At 35.5% G+C, this 21,807-nt stretch overlaps 1 pseudogene across 1 annotated transcript; it reads left to right on the forward strand.

Annotated features, from left to right (window-relative positions):
* The first annotated feature begins 834 nt into the window (after nucleotides 1–834).
* LOC143636843 (G-type lectin S-receptor-like serine/threonine-protein kinase At4g27290) lies at nucleotides 835–7,163 on the forward strand (annotated as a pseudogene). The gene is made up of 7 exons (XR_013154320.1): nucleotides 835–1,492; nucleotides 4,508–5,243; nucleotides 5,543–5,700; nucleotides 5,789–5,987; nucleotides 6,077–6,326; nucleotides 6,446–6,596; nucleotides 6,691–7,163. The product of XR_013154320.1 is annotated as a G-type lectin S-receptor-like serine/threonine-protein kinase At4g27290 (transcript).
* The last annotated feature ends 14,644 nt before the right edge of the window (nucleotides 7,164–21,807 follow it).

Consider the following 21,807-nt stretch of genomic DNA (forward strand, 5'->3'; position numbering starts at 1 on the left):
ATCCAATTTTCCAAAAATATAACAACAAACTAATATATATGTATTAAATTAAAACAAAATTACGTTAAAATATAAAATAAATCATCATAAAATTGCAAAACGATTATAAAAACTTAAATAAACCTGGAGGATTAAACGAGTATAATATATTTAAAAGCTTTTGTAGCATCAACTCTTGCTTTTTATCTCTATATATATAATAATAATCATTTAACTTGGGCCACTCAAAACTATTTTACAAACAATCTTGGCCAGTCTTGGCCGGGTCCAAAACCGCTTCCATGGAACGACACCACAAATTGAGATGTTGTATTAGGTTCAAACCGGTTTTTGTGAAGTGTGTCAGGTTATAAACCGGTTTGGAGGCACTAACCAGTTTTTTATACACCTTTACTACCAACCAAAAAACATAACAAATCGATTTATTTTTGGAAGATCCAAATAATTCAAACTAGTTCTGCCATTTGAAATGGTGGAACCCCGACTAAACTTTCATGTCAACAGAAAAGAGCTGACAACCAATGTACAACTTTAAGATTCACTATTTGTAATGTTGGATCACCAAAAACACTAAAAAACATTTCTCGATCTCTCATAATAACCATCTTACAATATACCATGACTTTCATGTATTTGGTGCTTTACCTTTTAGTTTGAAAGTTTCAAATTTCTAAACTGGTAGACCATCCACAACAAGGTGTGGAGCCCAATGTTTGAAAGATTTGTATTCCGGCAAACAAGAGAAATATGGACTTGCCTTGTTGTGGATTAGAAAATTTGTGTACAAAGTCTGAGAGTGTAGACTTCATCTAAACTACATAGGGGGTAAAAGTCGATCAACGTAGAAATATGGATCATTTCATTAATTCACAACTTTTAGATGCTGATTTTTCTATGATCAACAAAAATGCGAAATAACATCAGAGCACAAGATGATAGGAGGACCATACATTACATGTACTCTTCTTTATCCCTTTTACTTTTACTTGTATCAGATGGTGCCTCAGCACTCGATACCGTCTATGCAAATCAACCTATCGAAGATGGTAAAACCGTTGTCTCTGCTGGGAGCATGTTCGAACTGGGATTCTTTAGCCCCGGAAAGTCCAACAACCGATACTTAGGGATGTGGTACAAAAAGATACCAATTTGTACCGTCGTGTGGGTTGCTAACAGGAACACACCTATTACCGACAAATCGGGTGTGTTCAAGCTTAGTACCGATGGAAAACTGGAGATTTTCAGTGGCAGGAACAACATGGTCTGGTCATCCGAATCAATGGTATCCGGGCGGAGTAATAATTCGGTGGTGGTGCTGCAGCTGCTGGATTCTGGAAATCTAGTTGTCTGGGAGAGGGATAACAAAAATATTATTTGGCAAAGTTTTGATCATCCGGGAGACACATTTCTGCCAGGAATGAAAATCGGGAAGCACTTGATGGCAGGAATAGAACGGTCAACGACGGAATGGAACTCTTGGAAGAGTCCTGATGATCCTGTTAGGATTAAACGCACACACGAAACTGAACACGACACGAAAGCAATAAACGAACACGAGGATTTAACGTGGTTCGGTCTAAACTGACCTACGTCCACGGGTGGCAACTAGGTATATCTTTATTGAGTGACCAAATATTACAAGTACATAATGTTGTTTATATAGAGACTGAACTAGGGTTAGTAAATTATTATGCAAGAAATCTAAACCGGGCCGGGCTTGGGCCCGACCGCCCACACCCGTCTCCTCTTTTGACTTCATATAATAAACCAGGCCAACAAGGCCTACGAACCCAACAATCTCCCACTCGGAGGCCTTGAGTACTCTCGTCTGCACTCCTGATTGTACTTCTGTAATCTGAACATTAAACTTCTTCTAGTTGCCACCGCCTTCTCATCAATTAACCTGAAGGCCCGTTGAAGCTCCCCGGAGCTCCAACACGTCAGTCACGGCTAAAACTGCCCCTGACCCGTTCTCTGTCCCTACCGGCTCCCACTGAAACAAACTACCGGATCCCGAGATACTCTGAGAACAAACACTCTCCATATTCAGCAAGTAATTCATTGGAGAGACTTTTACAGCTGGAATACTGGTTTTCTTAATCCACTGTCAACCTGGAACTGTAACTGAAACACGACCTGTGCTCCCACTGTCACGATGTCCCCCAACTGATTTAACCTTCCTAGCTCGTTCATCCTGAATCTTCACTTTGGCTCTGGGTTTGTTACTTGCAAAACGAACCTTCTTCTGCCCACGAGATTCTGTGAACCGGATTTTGTCTTTCACCAAAACTGGATCCACTCCTTTCGATGACATATCGACCATATACAACGAACCCATTTTCTTGCCACGAGCAACAACGAGATTCCCTTTGACTACTTTCCACTGCCCATTCCCGAACTTAACATCGTGCCCCTGGTCATCCAACTGCCCAACTGAAATCAAACGTTTCTTCAAACTTGGAATAACCCTCATGTCTTTCAAAGTCCAAGAAGTACCGGCTGAAGTTATCAAATCAACGTCTCCCATACCCGTAACCTCTAAAATATCATCATTCGCTAGTCGAACCTTTCCAAAATCCCCAAATTTAAGATTCTTCATCGTTTCACTACAGTGAGCGGCATGAAACGATGCACCAGAATCCATCACCCAAGCATCAACGCTACTCTCAACACTACAAACCAAAGCCTCATCACTAATGACCCCGTCATCTGTGTCGTCTTCTGTAACGTTCACCTCTTTCTTACCATTCGGACACTGATTCCTGAAGTGTCCTTTCCCTTTACAACCCCAACATTCAATATCCTTACGAGTCTTAGACTGACTCCTCTTCCTGCTCCCACTGCCTCGCTGTTTTCCCCTACCTCTACCTTCTGTAACTAGCATATTGCCTGATGATTCACCTGAACTTCTGCATCTTGAATCTTCTCCCAGAATCAGATCTCGAATCCCATCGAAAGTAATATTTGTAGACGAACTACAAACTGCAGTCACTGTTTGCGACCAACTGTCGGGCAAAGAGGATAATAACAAGAGACCTTGAACTTCATCATCAAACTTAATGTCAACTGACACTAAGCGGGATAAGATCGAATTAAGATTATTGATATGAGTTGTAACTGACCCACCCTCTTTCATTCTTGATGTCACTAGCTCTCGGATAAGATAGACTTTATTCGCTGCCGAAGGCTTCTCATACATGTTGGATAGCGCCTCCATCATACCACGTGCTGTGGTTTCTTTCATGATGTTAAACGCCACATCTTCCGACAACGACAAAGTAATACAAGCCCTAGCTTTCTTGTCTAACTTCTTCCAATCTGCTTCTGACAGCTTTTTTGGTTTTTCATCCTCAAGCACTACATCCAAGTCTTTCTGACAAAGTAGTGCCTCAATCTGCATCTTCCACCAACCGAACTTCTGTCCGTCAAACTTCTGTATCGAAAACTTTCCGTCTTCTGCCATGGCAATGACTAAAACGAAAAACTGGATAAAACAGAGACAGACACAGCAACACGAGCCTGAACTTAACGATTGTTCTACTGAACTCTGTTAAAAAAAATCAACCTATTTAAACCGTAGCGGAAATACGAACTGTAAATCAGAAACTGAAATTTTAAACTGAAACGATAAAACCTGACAAACGCGATTAACACTGGTTCTTTGTTCCTTTAAAAAATTCTTCTGATTCAACTGTTCTTAAAAAAAAAATAGGACTTCACCAGCTCGTTCTTTGCAAACAAAAAATATATGAATTTTACCCAAATAATTGTTTATTATCTAAAGTGCTAGGCCCTCTCAAAAAAATAAACAATCTGGATAAAGTTGGTGGCCATTGAACTCCCTTGTCAACAAAATAATATTGTTTTTCCTTGTCTTTTCCTAGTCTGGCATGAATCTCAAGAGAAAAATAATAATACAAACCCTTCTTTTCTTCTCTGTTCAAACGCCACTAGTGGAAACAAAAGAGACAACCTGGAATCGAACAATACGATGCTTACAGCTTTCAAACGGAACCAACAAAAAAACGCAGATCGCGCGGGCTGGTTTAGTAGCGGCGAAACGACGGCGGAAACCCTAACGGCGATCGGAAAACCGTAGGCGGCGGAACCCTAGCGCAGTAGGGTGGCGGCGGCTGGATGGTTTGGCGGCGACTCGGCTGGTTCAACGTGTTCTTCGCGTGATCTGAACCTAAGCTCTTGATACCACTTGTTAGGATTAAACGCACACATGAAACTGAACACGACACGAAAGCAATAAACGAACACGAGGATTTAACGTGGTTCGGTCTAAACTGACCTACGTCCACGGGTGGCAACTAGGTATATCTTTATTGAGTGACCAAATATTACAAGTACATAATGTTGTTTATATAGAGACTGAACTAGGGTTAGTAAATTATTATGCAAGAAATCTAAACCGGGCCGGGCTTGGGCCCGACCGCCCACACCCGTCTCCTCTTTTGACTTCATATAATAAACCAGGCCAACAAGGCCTACGAACCCAACAGATCCATCTACAGGTTTGTATAGTAATATATTAAACACAAGTGGATATCCACAAATATTCGGGTTGCAGGGTTGAGATATGATATCAAGACTTGGACCATGGAATGGTCTTGGGTACAGTGGCCTTCCTATTGAAAAAGAAAACCGAATTTACAACGCCGAGTTTGTTGTTAATGAGAGGGAAATATATTGTTCATACGAGCTTACAGGTTCGGTTGTTCAACGGATAATTTTAACATGGGATGACAGGACACGACAAATGCATTGGATCGAGCGAACCCAAGAGTGGATTGTGTATGGGGATTTTAAAGTTGATAACTGTGATCTTTTTGTGGTCTGTGGTCCTTATGGAAGCTGCAGCATTAACAAGCATCCGCCTTGTACTTGTTTACCAGGTTTTGAACCAAGCAGTCCAGCAGAATGGGATGTATCTGATTGGTCAAGTGGGTGTAAATGCAAAACGCCTTTGAATTGTTTAGATGTGAACTCGGATGGGTTTCGTAAATTTGCAGGAGTCAGATTACCAGATACACGAAGAGCATGGTATAATGTGAGCATGACACTTGAAGAGTGTGAAGTGGCTTGCAGAATTAGATGTAATTGTACGGCTTATGCAAATTTAGATATCAGTAGCGGGGGAAGCGGATGTTTGCTATGGTTTGATGAGATAATGGATATCCGAGAGTATGATGCAGAGGATCATATTTACATTAGGATGGCTGCGTCTGAGTTAGCAGGTACACACGTTTCTCCATTACGTTTGATTACTGTCGACTAAAACTCGCTGATTGTTACTGTTTGACAATGGAAGGTCACCAGTCCGGTTCCAGCAAAAAGAAAAGAGTTGTAAATAGTGCCTTATTATTTTCTTTAGTTTCACTGCTTCTGTGTGCGGTAGCTTATGCCTATAAAAGCAGAAAGAAAAGGCTTAAGATGAAAGAACAAGGTAATACACATGAGCCATATTTATGCATTTTTATAACACTATGTTTTAGAATTTATGTTATGTAAAGTAATCGTGCATATCTTCTATTAGGGGACATAGAATATGCCCTTGATAAAAAGAATACTAGGGTCCAGACACATCTTCTTGGTAATTTACCATTGATTAGCCTATATAAAGTAGGAAAGGCAACTAATAACTTTAGTGCCTCGAATAAGATTGGAGAGGGTGGCTTTGGTTCTGTTTACAAGGTAATTAGTTGATTCTTATTTAGTAGAATGCTAAGCCTATGGAAAACTTAAGAGAAATTAATATATAAGTTGAACTTTAATCTGTTAGGGTGTGTTGGAAGATGGACAAGAAGTGGCCGTGAAACGATTGTCAAGCACATCTCAACAAGGGATTGAAGAATTCAAGAATGAACTCATCTCTATTTCTAAGCTTCAGCACAGGAACCTTGTGAAACTTCTAGGATACTGCATTCATGGAAATGAAATGATTTTGATTTATGAGCATATGGTTAACAAAAGCTTGGACTCAATTATTTTTGTTATGAATTTCTTACCAAATTCACATATTTCATTTTGTAAAACACATAGTAACATATATATTGGACTGTGCCATTTCATTTTTGCACAGATGAAACAAGAAGTTCAATGCTTAATTGGCCTCAACGTTTTGGTGTCATACATGGAATAGCTCGAGGTATACTTTATCTACATCAAGATTCACGCCTTCAAATTATCCACCAAGATCTCAAGGCAGGTAATATATTGCTGGATGGTGACATGAATCCAAAGATATCCGATTTTGGCCTTGCTAGAAAGTTTGTAGGACATGATAGCACTGCCAAGACAAAGAAAGTGGTCGGGACATAGTAAGAACCCACAAAATGCAATCCAATATACTATTTTAAAACTTCGTTCCACGGGAAAACATATAAAAAATGAAACTAACTAATATGTGTTTTTATTTTTGATATCTACTATGTCGCAGTGGCTACATTTCTCCAAAGTATGCAGTACACGGGCGTTTTTCTATAAAGTCAGATGTATTTAGTTTTGGTGTTCTGGTGTTGGAGATAGTGAGTGGTAAGAAAAACAGAGAATTCTCTCATGAAGATCATAGTGACAACCTTCTTGGACATGTAAGTAAAATTGTTGGTCTAATTCCTAATATCGTGATCAATGCTTCATTTAAACAGCAACCTTTACTAAAATATGAATTCTTGTATAATGTAGGCATGGAGACTTTATAAACAAGGTAGATCTGTTGAACTTATTAATGCATCTTTACGTGCCTCGTGTGTGGTCCGCGAAGTAATTAGATCAATACAAGTGGCGCTATTATGTGTGCAACATCATGCAAAAGATAGGCCAACTATGTTATCAGTGCTTCTAATGCTTGTTAGTGACACTGCTTTGCCGCCTCCAAAACAACCTGCATTTTTCACAGGAGAGGAGAGTACCAGTAATCTTGACTCTGTTTCCTCACTTGATGAGTACACGATAACACTATTGTATCCTCGGTAGCTGATAAGTTGCTTCATTTGTGTCAAATATTAGAAAATGTTGATAATTAAACTAAAATTAGGGTTATAATGTCTATGGGTCAAATATTGGTATTCTAATTACCAGATGGTTTGTGCGTATTTATGTAAAAGTAAATTAAAGGAATACGCCGCTTAGGTTATGGTCGTGTCGGTTCATCATAACTGCCAATTATATATATATATGAGATTAGGTTCATTTCAGAAGTGTTTTTTAGTGCGAGAAGAAATTCTAACCAATCACATTATTTCTTTTTAATTTTTGATTATTTAAATAAAAGGGTATACTAGTAAAATATGATTTACTCATTTTTTGGTAACTAATAGTAATTAATTTACATGTAAGTTACAATTTATTGTTTTTATATTCATTAATATTTATTTAATCTTTAATTCCACTTTTCCTGATTAATCAATATGCTATTCTTAATATATTGCTCCAAAGTTGAACATTATCGATTGAATTTGAAGTTATTAGTGTGATTAAATATTTTCAATATTGCTACTACATTAACTTAGCAATTTTGTATTCCCATTTTGTTATTGCATTTTTACACAAATTAAACCTAAGAATAAAATTGATTTTGCCTCCATCACCCAAATCAAGATCCAAATATTTGTATGTACGTGATCATTAATAAAAAAAACTACACGTGGGATTTTGCTTGTCCCATATATAAACAAAAAAATTACACTATACCATTAAAAAAAATGATCCCATACTACACAACATATGAAACTTGTATGTACGTGATACACTTTGTGAATATACATATGTATGTAGGCTCGTAAGGGACGTCCACACGTGGGATGTGCGTACGTATGTGTGTATGTACGTACGTAGGCATGCAGGGGCCTACGCATGTAGGCACATAGGTTCGCTTGCACGTAGGGACGCAGAGCGTACATACATCCGTGCGTACGTAGGCATGCATGTACGTCTGCACGTAGGTATGTACCAACCTACGTATGTATGTGTTACTGTGTACGTATATATGTATGTGTGTATATACGTACGCACCTACATACATAGTGATACAAGATATTTTTACCAGCTTCATCACCATTAACTCTTGCAAATAACAATATAATTCAATATCCACCATGTTAGATTAAACATTTGTAAATCTTGAAAATGAGTACACCAATAAATGATTTTCAAAAGGTAGACTTAATTGTGGCTTTAATTAAGGGATTTAAATGACTATAGCTTCAAGTTTCTATTTAATGATGGTACACCAAAATCACTAACATACCCTTTTGGTATTAAAGTTCAATAAAATGGTGAATCAAAAACTAGAAGAATGCCATTTTGTGTAATGACCATTGATCAAACAAAATCAATGGATGAGATCCACTTCTCGCACTTCTCGCTCTAGTATTACTTCTCGCAAGATCCATCCCCTATATATATGTATATATATATATATATAGTTATGGTCGTGTCAGTTCATCATAACTGCCAATTATATATATATATACATATATATATATATAGGGGTGGGATCTAGAGAGAACTCATTTTATAGAGAGAACTAGAGAACTCCATTAAAACCATTATTTTACTTGATCAATGGATGAAAATAAAAGAAGCGGAAGCAAAAAATAAAGAAAGGGGTTTTTAATGAAGAGGGGTAAAATCGTCTCACTATTATCACCTATTTCCTCTCAATTCTTGCTCACCCTCGTCCTTCGTCTCTGTCTTTCAATATAGGGTTTCATTTGCATATCATTGATTTGGCTGCACAATTAAGCAAATCAATTGCAAAATCAAGCACGTAGACCAAGAACTCCATCAGGTAAGTGATTGTAATAGTTAATTTCACACATTATATGATTCGATTAGGCTTATTACACAGGAATCACACCGATAGTCCCTATTTTTGTTATTTTTTTCCTTTAATTGGATAACAGTATAACGTAATCATTACATAAGAAAGTCAATAATAGTGCGTATGATGATATCAGTTCATTTATTGTGATTATCAGTCGAATATTACATATATATATATAGTACATAAATGATGTATTTCACTGCATATTTCTAGTTGTAATGCACATATGTAGTATTGAACGTAGTAATATCAATGTAATTGTATGCGTTTAGTTATGACACATATGTGTAAATGAACTTGTGTTAGTTATATTGCATATATGGTTCTTTAATTTTGGTGTGCAACTGATCATTAAAGGCATAATTATCGTTTGATTCAGTATGCCCTCCAACTGTTTGATGAAATGTCTAGCTGAACACGTTTTGGTAATAACAATCTTGATGCATTACATATACGCAATACTGATGCGTTAGATTCATCAAACAGTATGCTCTCCAACTGTTTGATGAAATGTCTAGTTGAACACGTTTTGGTAATAACAATCTTGATGCATTACATATATGCAATACTGATGCGTTAGATTTATACAAGACATAAATGATGTATTTTAAAGCATATTGATGTTATGGTGCGTATATGTAGCGTTGAAAGTAGTAATGTTAATATAAGTGTATATGTTTAGTTGAATTACTTATGTGTAATATGTTTGAACCTTATAATGTTGATGTATCCATGTACGTTTTACTATATATTTTTAGTTATAGTGCATACATGTGGTATTTGTATTGCATATGTGTAGTGTATTTGAAAATTATGGTGTTAATGTTAAATAACTAAAAAAGGGAATAGAAAACGAAACTAGGGAGATTATGTTTCTATTTTCGTTAGTTATATTTTCATCGTCTTATTTTGCACGTGTTTGTAGTTTTAAGCGGCTGAATTGCAGATTTTGTGTTGATATTATAGAATTATTGTTAATTAAACTAATATATCATTTAATTTTATCTTACTGTCTTGTTATTGTTTTCTTTGAACTAATAACTTGTACTTGTGTATGGTAACAGTCTCCCATTTTAATAATGCACATATGCAGTATTTTTATTACATATGTATGCAAACATTATATGGTTATTTTAACGACATTAGATATACAATATAGACACGAAAACAAGGGGCCAAAAAGGGAAAAAAATGAAACAGGGTAGATTCAGGAAATGCTAATTAACATAACAGTTTTGACGATCCAGTCTAGAGAAGTTATTGAAAATTATGCATATATTGTTGCGATTACATGAATTCGTATAGATGACATTACATGTATGTCAGGTCACAAAGAATAGAAAGAGGTCAAAATGGCCACATAAAGTGAAAGAGATAACTGTAACATCATACTTTCGGTTATATTAATAAAATAAAGTTCGTTTATTTTATAGCGGGTAGTTATCGGTTTAGTTGAATAGAATACGAGATGGACTTGTGTTGGGTAATGGATATGGGTTATGGACTTGGGTTATGGAGGAATGAAGGAAAGACCATGGGCTTAAGCCCATGATCAAAAATATATATACCCTTAATCCTCCATTTAATTCATTTACACATATCCCTTACACCATCCAAAACACACACTTAAGATTCTCTCTCTAGTTTCTCTCTCACTCTAGCCGAAATATAGAAGAAGAAACGGATCCCGACCCAAGGTATGATAGTATTTTGTTGTAGGAGCTTAAATCCGTTAGATATAATCATGAAACGACGAGCCGGCACCGTTAAACCGTTTAAGTCACAAGATCCGGGTGGAATCGGGTATAAACCGAACCTATGATGAGCTTAGGGGTCACCCTAGCTCAGATCTGGATCGAACGGGACGAAAAACGGTGAAAAACGAGTTAAAACTCGTTTTTCCAATGTGTTCGCGGTTTTCCGGCGGCTTTCCGGGAAAGGCGGCGTCGGAATAGTGGTACGAGGTTAAGGGGAATGTCAGGGAATGTTCTGACATTCCTGACCTAACCCTAGTTCGCTATGGGGACTTAACGAACTGAGGGTGATTCGCTATGAGGACATAACGAACTGAGGGTGATTCGCTATGGGGACTTAACGAACTGAGGGTGATTCGTTAGTCGATTCGCATAAGGGGGCACAACAAACTAGCCCTAGTTCGCCTATGATTCGTCTCTGATTTGTTAAGGGAAAAGGGTAACGAATTACCCTTGATTCGTTATGACCAGTTCGTTAAAGGAGATAACGAATTAGAATGTCCAATTCGCTACTTGGACTGGTTCGCTACATGGACTGATTTGCTAAGAGTCCAGTTCGTTAAAAGTCCAATTCGTGTAAGTAACCAGTTCGTTAAAGGTTCCAATTCGTTACAAGAACCAGTTCGTCATGGCAAGTCAGTTCGTTAAGGATAAGTAACGAACTAGAAGTTTAACAGAATGACAGAATGGTCCTTGGACTTAGAAAAGAATAATTTAATTACAAATAAGCCCTTGAACTTTTAAGTAGCATATTATTCAATGATTCAAAATGCTAATGGAAAATGTGTTAAGACAGTTAATGAAAATAAAATTTTTCCAAGCTGACCTGACAGCTTAACCTCAGCCAGAGGCTCTGCCCCTTGGACCCCGCTAGGGGCTGCCTCCCCTAGAACCCCGCTTCCAGGGGCGCTGCCCCCGGACCCCGTTCGTTGAGGGTAATAATTAAACTAGAAAGACGATATATGTAATGATAGTTATTGATACATATAATTATTATACAGTTAGTCACGCACAGCTAAAGAAGGGGATAACCGTAAACGGTGAACGCAACCGCCTTGAGGTGAGTTTCTAGCCCTACTTTCTTGTTATGTTTTCGGGCTGTGTGCATACTCGATGTGATAGTGAATACACTTATCTTAAGTGACAAGTGTATGCCTTGTATGATTTACATATGATGATTGCTTGACGGTGCGTGAACGATCTTCGGATATTGCATGAACCGTCAGGTGGTAGTTAAGACATGATTGATAAGTATGATGAGAGTTATGATGTATGTATGAATATACGATGTATGCATAATGTATGTATGTTATGATGATGGTACGTGAACGCTCTTCGGAGATTACACGTATTGTCAAGGAAAGCATGTATGAACAGGTATGGTGCAGTTACACGAAACAAAGGGACCAGACCCTTATAATATCTGTGATGTTAGGGACCAGACCCTTATAATATCTGTGATGTTAGGGACCAGACCCTTATAATATCTGTGAGGTTATAGGGCGAAAGGCTCTTTAAAACGTATGATTATGTATGTATAGAAAGTATGAAAGTAAGAATGAAAGTATATGCACTTATGTGTATATGAAAGAAAGTTAAGAGGTTAAGTATGAAATGTAAGAAGGTATTGTATGATTATGTGATTAACTAGAACTCACTCAGCGTAGCTGACTTTTAGTATGCACGTAGGTGAGTAGAATGAGGCAGGTAGCTTGAGGAGGACACATGGCAGAGTTGGACGAAGCTGGCATCTGAAGATTTTGCTATGATGTTTTATTTTAAAAGACTATGTTTTGTTTTTAAATGACTATGAATGCTCGATAAGACCAGAATTATGCTTATGGAATGTAATGGTTTGAATGTTTTTAATGTTCCGCGAATGTTTTAATTAACTCTGATATTTAGAACTGCGTTTATGAGTAAATCCAACACGAAAGTAGGGCTACCGGTAACGGGGCCTTACAATAACATGAACAGACAAGGAATACGAGTTCGACGGGAAGATGAGGACGAACATGACGCAACCTTAAATGGTATGCTCTACATAAGTTATGACCAAATTACATGTATATATTATCACGATTACATATATGCGGTGTTAATGTACAGCATGTATATCAGAGCTGATGCATTACATATATGCAATTCTGATGCGTTTTACTTTTATAGTACATAAATGACAATTTCTTGAATGTTTTAGTTATACTGCGTATATGTAGTGTTGAAAGTAGTAAGGTTAATGTAATTATATATGTTTATTTATATTGCGTATATGTAATACGTGTGAGCCTATAGTAATATTGATGAAATCACATATATTTATTAATGTTGCATATATGTAGTGTATCTAAAAATTATGGTGATAACGTTAAGTCATTATTATTTTTTTTTTTTTGGTATACTACATATATGTAGGGCCGGCCTGAGCCTGTGCAAGGTGGGCCACCGCATAGGGCCCACATTTTCAGGGTCAATTACTTTCAAATATTAATCAACTATATATGTATATATAAATAACAAAACTCGAGCAATGTAAAATATTTAAAAGTGGTCTATTGGTATGAAACACGCTTCTGGACAGCAAATACCCAGGTTTGATCTTTTTTGTTGCAATGTATTTTTTTCTTTCCTTTTTTTAACATGCATAGTACTAATGTATTGCATAAATAAATTAACTTGTTGGTTTAATGTTAACTAGGTGATGAAGAGCATAAAGGTAGCAAGAAAAATAAAATGTGGTGCTAGAAAAACTATGGAGTTCAAAAAACTTAAGGCGTGAAAAAAAGTACATGCTTTGGAATACGATGTCAAAGAAATGAGATGTTTTTAGAAGCTTAGTACTTGGAATTGTTAGTATCAATACAATATGCATATGAATATTACAATACTTTAATGTGCTGGGATTCACTACAAACAAAATGTCATTTAGTGGCACACGTATTTTATGGCATTTTGATTTTGTGCCACTATTGTAGGTTTTAATAGCACTTTGTGTATGCCACATTTGCCTGGCATACACTTTTAGTGGCATTTAGCATTTGTGCCACTAAAGTTTAAGTTTTAATGGCACTTTGTGTATGCCACATTTTCTTGGCATACATTTTTAGTGGCATTTAACATGTGTGTCACTAATATTTAAGTTTTAATGTCACTTTGTGTATGCCATATTTGCTTGGCACACAATTTTAGTTGCATTTAGTATCTGTGCCACTAAAATTTAAGTTTTAATGGCACTTTGCGTATGCCATATTTGCTTGGCACACTTTTAGTGACATTTAGTATTCGCATCACTAAAATTTAAGTTTTCTATGTCACTTTGTGTGTGTGTCATATTTTAATTTAATGACATTTAATTTTGATGACATGATTGTAATACAAAATTTTACTCATGATTGTAATACAAAATCGTTAAGGCTATACGTAGTGGGCAACTTTGGGTGGGCATTTTTTGGCGACTTTTGATTACAACCCCCCTCCCCCGCTAATATGTGGGGCGATAGGGGGATATAGAATTGTTGCCGGGTTTGAGTTGTTTAGGGTTGAAAAATAAAATAATATAATAATTAAACCTTTGGGGGTGATTTTTTATATGGAACACCACTACACCCATATAATAAAAATGGTCTCTCTGCTAATGTGGAGTCGTGTGTTAAAAATCTCTCTCATTTTATAATCCTTCATTGCACGTAGGTTAATAATAATAATAGGTTAACACTTTTTCATTATATTGATTGTTGTGAAGTAATACACATATAAGACCGTCTAAAATATTGTGTATTAATATATCAAACCAATGTTTGCAACATACAAATTTAATTTTTTTTCCCAACATACAAATTACAAAAGAACCGCCTAAACAAGTATTTCCAACTTACTTCATTTTGGCGGTGACTTTTAAACCGCCTAAAATAATGTTTTTCCCTTTTTTTTGTATTGTTGGATCGTTTAGAAAAATATTTTATATAAACTTAAAACAAACCTAAACAACTAATTTTCAAATTCCCCAATCTTATAGCCCACGTGGACAGAGAGCCAGAGAGGTGTTGGTTAATACTCCCTTGAGTCCCTTCATCCCATTAAATCCATTAAAAGTGTATATATTTTTCTTTTTTATTTATCACATTATAAATATTCATTTTCAAAATTTATTAGCCAATTTTCAAATTTACCCTTAAACACACACAACTAACATTAATAAACAATATAAAAGGGGCATTATTCTCGGATAAGATCTTCTATGCACTCACAATCATTGCTCATTATTCTCATAAAAGTTATATTAATTCTCATGTTTGATGATGGCTACTGAAAACCCTTCCAATTGTCACACCCCCGTCTTATGTCTAGGAGCGTGACCCAATAGTTGGTACCAATATTGTAAATAAATCAGAGTTGCGTTAGTTTGCGGAAGACTTATAAAACTTTAAGGATCAAAACATAACTTTTATATATACATTCAAAGACGGGATTATAATATACCCGTTTAGAGTTGTTAACAAAAGATTACTTGTTTATGTTTACAAACCACCATATTAAGTTATTACAAAATAAATCTGAGCCATCGGATATTTATAGCACTTAGTCACTTCCAAGCGCTATCATTGTTCACCTGCAAAATGTAAGAAAATACGTCAGCAACGAATGTTGGTGAACACGCTGACGCAAAATAACTTCTTTTACTTTATTATCCCTCAAGGCTACGCCTACCTCGGCCCAACGTGGCTTAGGAATAACAAAGTCAAATAACAAATTATAAACTTGAGCCTCTACTCTAAGTCACCTCAGCAAACACCGTAGTGTTCGACTTAGTTAAGTACTTGTAAATATACACATAAGGTCGTACTCCCTGCAGGAGAGTGTCCTACGACCAAGGGTGGTGCGATCATGCCCATTCATCGCATAGTACCACCTATGTAAGGATCCAGACATACGTATACCACAGCCTGAGGGCTAGGTTCATACCCATAGTTATAACGGTTTTAGGAACGTATAGTTCCTTGTAAACAATTTCATATAACAAGTTTGACTCTTTTGAAAACAAGTTTAAAAGTTTGGGGGCGTATTCACCTTATCTCTTTAGGATCGGCTTCACTCACCGTCCAAGTGTCTTTCCTTTCTTTATCTCGCACCTATAGTACGAGTATAAATATTTGTTAGTCGGATACACGATCCGGCTTAAACCCTTAGTCTTATCTCAATCCTCGATGAACCTTTAGTTCATTTTCTTTTACTTAAAAACATTTAGTTTAAAAGTAAATTATAAACCTTTAGTTTATAATAAAATCCTGATGTTTCTTCTTCTTTAAGAAACGTAATCTTTTTCTTTTATTATTTAAGAATACTCTTTATTCCTTAAATAGTATTTTCATAACAAAGAATATATACATATATACTTATACACATATATATGTAATCACAATATTCAATATTCATTATTTTATTCATTTCTTTGTTATGTTTTCTTTTCTTTTATCGAGGTATCGAGTATAACCTCGACTTAAGGCTTAAGCCTTGAATATAATGTTATATTATATTGAATTGTCGTTACGCTTAACCACGTTGGCGTTTAGAAACTCCAGGGACTCGAGCAGCACTCCAACGTCGCTTCTTTTCTTGAACAAATCAACGAACGCCAATCTTCAATACACGATGGCACGCTTATCGAGACTCATCGTCATTATAACAACACCGTGTTTGTATGTAGGTGGAGGGTGGCACAAACTTCGAGGATTGTAGCTTTCTCTTTACATGTAAATTGATTTGATGAAAAGATTAGAAATTTTTACTGATATAGTCTGGATCATTAAAATTAAGATGCCATGTTTAATTAACCTTACAGGGCATTATTTTTAGTTGTGTATTAGTTGAATTAGGATAAGGTAGCGTTTGGTATGCAAGAATGGAGGATGGAATGGAATGACTTATTGTGAGGGAATGGAAAATAGTGTGTTTGGTTGATCAAAGAAATGGAATGACCCATTACCTAGTCCATTCCATTCCCTCTAAAATACCCCAATTTCATTTCATCCATACCTCATGTTTTTTTTCATTCTATTCCCTCCTTCACCCTACATCACTTCCACCACCCTCCCAACACCACCACCAACCAACATCAACACCCACGACCGCCGCCACTGCCACCATCCACCACCATCGCCATCCACCGCCGCCACCACCCACCTCCACCAACCATCGCCATCGGTGCTAGCCACCTAGCATCGCCAGCCTCCTGCCGCATATATCAACCATCGCCCACCATCACACATGCCGCCCACCACTGCCGCCACCACCCACCTCCATAAACCATCACCACTGGTGCCAACCAACCACCACCTCCATCCGCCCGCCGCATCCATCAATAATCGGCCCACCATCACACACGCCGCTCACCGTCACCGCTGCCCACCACCACCTCCACCGTTACCGCCACCGCCACCGCTCCCACCACCACCACTCACTACCATTTTAATTATTTTTTTTATTTTTTTCTTACCTTGACAATATAAAGTAATGATTCATTTTATTCCCATGTGGTAACCAAACATTTCATTGGAATGGTAATAACCCATTCCATTCCTTTGTCCATTCCATTACCACGTCCATTCCATTCCGTCGTCCATTCCATTACCCTAAGTACTAGGAAATGGTCAATTGACTAGTTTGCAGTTATTTTGATTCGGCTGGTAAATGCTTTGCGCTTAATATTTTGTGTATTTTTAATTTTAGATTATGGATTTAATTAGTATGCCAATTTTGAGCTTTGAAAGGGTATGTTTTCAACTATGTTTACATCTTTAGACATATAAATCAGTTTAAATTTGTTTGTATTTACAAATCAATGTGACCATCAGGTATTTATTGTAGTATTTACTAATCAATTTATTGTAGTATTTACAAATCAATTTGACCATCTATTTAAATTCGTAAGCATCACTTTTAAAAATCATCCAACTGAACAGGTTTATTTTGTATGTTAACATGTATACTTTGTTTTATATTTTAGTTAGTTTTTTTTTTTTGGCTGTTGTTTAGTGTTTAAGATGCCTTAACATAGGAAACTTAAGGCGCTACCTTTTCAAAGAAAGACTGTGATTATACAATTGAATTTGACAATGATATGCAACCAATTGGCAAGAACGCAAATGATTTCATTACATGGTTGGGATTGAAGTTTAAGGCTGACGTTTATTATCATATTCCCGTCAGATAAATTATAAAATAAAAATTGATAAGATATATTAGCCAACTCTGGTTCAAGTTTGTCAAACACTTTTAGTGTGTGTTTTTTCTGGTTTTCTTTTATTTACTTACCCTTTAAATTCAACTAGAATAAAACATTAACATCTTGCATTTGAATAGTGATAAAAGCATATGGAAACTACTTTTGTGTTACAAATTTTGACATTATGCCACAATATATTTATATTACGATAGTATTTTTTTTCAATCTAACGTTTATAGCTACAGACTTACAGTTGTGCCAACCATGATGTATACTATTAAATCTTATAAATATCAATTTGTGGACACATATCCTTCCCTTTTGAGGTACATTTTTCAACTGCTATTAACTTATTCGATTATACGTTTGATCATAATGCATGACTGTATTTATTACACATTTCAGATTGTCTAGTTGGAGGCTCCTTTTCTAAATCGTCCTTGTCTTTTGTTCTGAGCAACATGAATATACAGGTAGTTACATGCATGAATTATTATTTCTTTTATGATTATGTATTTATATACTAGCATTTGTTTTATTTATATATTTAGGACCCATGTAGTAGTTCTTTGGTCCAATACAACTCTTTATCGGTTAATGAAATATCATCTTAAAAATATATAATGATATTGGTAATTACTATTAACTTGTTACCATTTTAATATTTTGCAACATCAATTGGATGCACTTCAGCGCTTATGTTGTGATCTTTGCATGAAAATGATGCTAAAACTTTTCATTTTGCAGGGAAAGACCTTTGGACCTTTAAATTTTCGTTGACATTGTAGTTGAGATAATTTTTGGGTTTTTGTCTAATTGTTAGGTGTTTGGGCCAACGACATATTATATGTTTTTTTTGTCTAAATCTAATTGTTAGGTGTTTGGGCCAACGACATATTATATGTTTTTTTGTCTAAATGTTAGGTGTTCGGGCGATATTTTTATACATATGTTTCATTTGTTCAAGAACTGACTTTCATAAGTAAAAGAACTTTTAGATTTTTTAACTCAATACCAATGCTTGTTTATATGTTGATGATGGCAGGGTAGATATCATGAAAAACTTTGAAGCTAAGTTTTGGGAAAATGAAGTTCTCATATGAAAGAACGATTAGAATTATTTTGTAATTTGAAATATGTTACTTATTAGACAATTTTTAGCTAACATTTAGAATATTTTGGATTGAATTTATTATTGAAGTTATAATATTATAATTTTTGCATTTACAGTTTTATCAAACCTTTAATTTATATTGTAAATAATGTGATTTTTGTTGCAAAATTATGTGCCACCTAAAATAGTATATATATTCAAATGAAAATTATTGGCAGAAAATTTCTGTCACAAAAGAATTTTTAAATTGTGCAAAAAAGAGTGCTACTAGAACTAGTATGAATATGTAATTAAGATTATTTTTTATAGGCACAAAAAATTGTGTCAAAAAAGTCTTATTTTATATTGTGGCAAAAAAAGTGCCACTAAAATACCCAAATACTTTGTACGGCATATTGAAAAAGTGCCACTAAAAGGCTTTAGCGTCACCGCTTCTAGTGACACTTTTTTTGTGTGCCGCACATTCTTATACGGGTCTTTAGTGGCACTTTTTTGTTTTTTAGTGGCACCTTTTGTATGTCATTATATGGTATTTTTTTTTGTAGTGATTAACTATTGTATGAATGCATATATGCAATATTTTATGCGTATTAATGGTGAATGTTGTAACAAGTATCATGATTTAGACAATTAAATAGGTATGTAGCGTTCATTATGGAAGCACTTTAGTAATTATATAGATAAACTATAGTGTGGGTTCTATCTGCTTTCCTTGCATTGGATTAGATGACTTTGCTTTAAAACAAGTAATATTTGATTGGACGCATTTCATGTTTGTATCAGTGGTTATTGAGAATATTGTGCCATAACCAAGTAAATAAGGTTCTAACTTTCACGTAAACAGAATTGCATAATGAAACATAGGAATTTTTACACCAATAATTGGAGAATGAAACAAACATAGGAATTAATTAAGTTTTTTTACACCATATTACAAAGATGATTTACATAAAAAAACTTGAATTACCACAGGCATCACCATTTCCATAAAACATTTGAAACACACTTGAATTTGTCCTTCCTTTCGCACTCCAACTGTAGATCTAACATTAATGACGCTTTCTGCATTATACAATTAACACAATAATGTTATGCTTAGATCAAGAAGAAAGCATACATATTAGTTAAAAGCATTCTTATTCAACGTTACTTTCGATTCGGTACAAACCTTTGTCTTTGCAAGATATTGTCAGCAAGCGAAATTGTAAGGAAAGGTGCATGTTCCATATTGAACTGTGTATGCTTTGCAAAATATGCTCCCCTTGTAGCCAATATCATTTGGTCATTTATCTTCTGAAAACATTAATTCATAAACAAACTTAACAAAAACTGTTAAATAATTAAAGGCTCCAAAATAACCAATAATAGTCTAATAAGAATAACTAAACCAATTAAGAAATCGATGTTCAGTTATATTGCACATGTGTAATATATGTGGAAAATGGTTAATATAATGCTGATGCAAATGTTTGTGTATACCAGGGGTGTGCACATTTAGATCCGGCCTGAGAAAACCCGAACCCGGACCGGCCTATTTACCAACTTATAAATTCGGTCTTTAATATCATGCCCAATCAGTTTCGGGCCGGGTCCATTGAATACCGAATAACCGATGTTCATTGAGACATTTCATCAAACAGTTGGAGGGTGAGTGAATCAAACAATAAATTAAGCATATATTGATCAATTAAGCATCCAAATTGAGAAATCACGTTGTTATAGGCAGTTATAAAAGAAGAATCTAGGAGAACATTCAACATATACTTCAAATTAAAAAAAAAATAAAAATATATAATCTTGCATGAAGGTAACTGCACCTGCTGAAGACCCTGGTAATGGATTGATACTTTCAATTGAATACTCTCCAAGGATCATTGCCTTGATTCATACAAGATTGATTCAAATTATTGAAGGTTTTTTGTTGGTTTCAATCACATGTGCAAAGACCGATAGACTGATTGTTTAAAGATCGGATCATTCCCATCGGTTTATGCTTCGGTCTTGTAATTTCAGTTGGATCGGTCCTCGGGCCGGGTCGGTCTTCATTCGGGTTGGGTCGGGTTATACACTTTACACACCCCTAGTGTATACTATTTTTATGCAGTTTGTTAAAAGATGATAATGTTCGGTAGTCGCTTATATGCAATAAAATTTGTAACTGGTGAGGCACTCGTAAACATATTGCGTATGTGTAACATATGTTTAACTCGCTAGGCATTCATTTAGAAACTTAATAGCAACAATTACCAACATCACAATAAAATAGTTGTAACAGGACACGAAAGCACACATGTAATACACGTGAGCAAAAATATTTTAACTGCATACGTTATATTACACATATGTAATACTTGACATTATATTACATATATGTAGCATATAATAAAATGTTACCTTGTTGATCAAAATCACCAGATGACAATTAAAAACTTAGAATTGCCAGAAATTGAACCAATGTCACCAAATGAACTCAATTAGGCACTCAACCATACAAATTAGGTTTCTTCATCCGGTAGTAATTGATTCTGAACCTAGAAACACCTAATTCTGAAATTGCAATGTTAATTTTGCTTGCAGTACTTTCAGAAGAAGCAACACCATATCGATTTAACATTGAAATGAATGTAAACCAATTAAAAAGCATGAATGAGTAAAGAATATAACAATCGTATTATAAATACCTGAAATTGACATGTTAAATGATTAAAATAACCGATTATTAGGGTTCAAAGTTCATCGATTAGTCAAGATCTTCGATTTGCAGGTGTTAACTTCTCATCAATGGAGGTTTGTGTTGAGATTGTTGCACAAGGGAATCCAGTGAGACGGTCGAACAAAATAGACTTAGGAATGGAGGTTTGTGTTGGATTATTGGGAGATAATT

Source organism: Bidens hawaiensis, unplaced genomic scaffold (genome assembly GCF_021521415.1).
Source record: "Bidens hawaiensis isolate Kalapana, Puna unplaced genomic scaffold, B.hawaiensis_p1.1 tig00008064_1, whole genome shotgun sequence".
NCBI lineage: Eukaryota > Viridiplantae > Streptophyta > Magnoliopsida > Asterales > Asteraceae > Bidens > Bidens hawaiensis.